General features: G+C 46.2%; 1 non-coding gene across 1 annotated transcript; it reads right to left on the bottom strand.

The window, feature by feature from the left end:
* Window positions 1-239: 239 nt before the first annotated feature.
* Window positions 240-403, bottom strand: LOC134324765 (U1 spliceosomal RNA). Its single transcript, XR_010014226.1, has one exon. It is a non-coding gene; the product is annotated as a U1 spliceosomal RNA (small nuclear RNA).
* Window positions 404-760: the final 357 nt, after the last annotated feature.

Consider the following 760-nt stretch of genomic DNA (forward strand, 5'->3'; position numbering starts at 1 on the left):
AGCACCTGCCCCCAAAAATGTCTGTGCACGTGCCTGGCCCAGTGCTAAAGCTGATTTAAAATACCGGTCTCTTTAACGTTTGTATCAACAAGCTTTTTATGTAAACGCTGCCTTTCCAAAAATAGCTCTGGACGACCACTTTTGTCCCAACGCAAAAACGCCACAAATCCGTTCTGCTGCACATCGAATAACGAAGGTCGGCTAAAATCTACAAACTCTATCTTTGCCCTCACAGAAATCAGGGGAGAGCGCGAACGCAGTCCCCCACTACCAGAAATTATGCAGTCGAGATTCCCACATTTGGGGAATTCGCAGCGGTCAGCACAACCGGAGTGCAATGGCTGAGCCTCGCTCTGGGAGAACCACCTTCTTGATCATGGTCTCGCCCCTGCCAGGTAAGTATGAGATGTAGAGGTACCGCCGAACAGAGACACCGAATCACACACCGTTCAAACTCACGGTGAGCTCCATTCGTCTGTCTACTCATCACACCAGCACAAACCTCACCGAACACAAACGCCGCTATTCTGCAACATCAAAACGACCACGCCGACATTTGCCTGAAAATAAGAAAAAAAAACACTTGGTTCAACCAAAACAGAAGAAAAAAATGATCATTTCAAATTGATCTACAAAAAAGAAAACCTGCCCTTTACAGGTTTGGCATAGCTCAATCATGAAACGGTCAAATTAGCCTAAGAAATAGTGCAAACGGCTAATTATGTGCCCAGTGCTAAAGCTGATCTAAAACACCGGTCTC

The sequence above is a fragment of the Trichomycterus rosablanca genome, chromosome 12 (assembly GCF_030014385.1).
Source record: "Trichomycterus rosablanca isolate fTriRos1 chromosome 12, fTriRos1.hap1, whole genome shotgun sequence".
Taxonomy (NCBI): domain Eukaryota; kingdom Metazoa; phylum Chordata; class Actinopteri; order Siluriformes; family Trichomycteridae; genus Trichomycterus; species Trichomycterus rosablanca.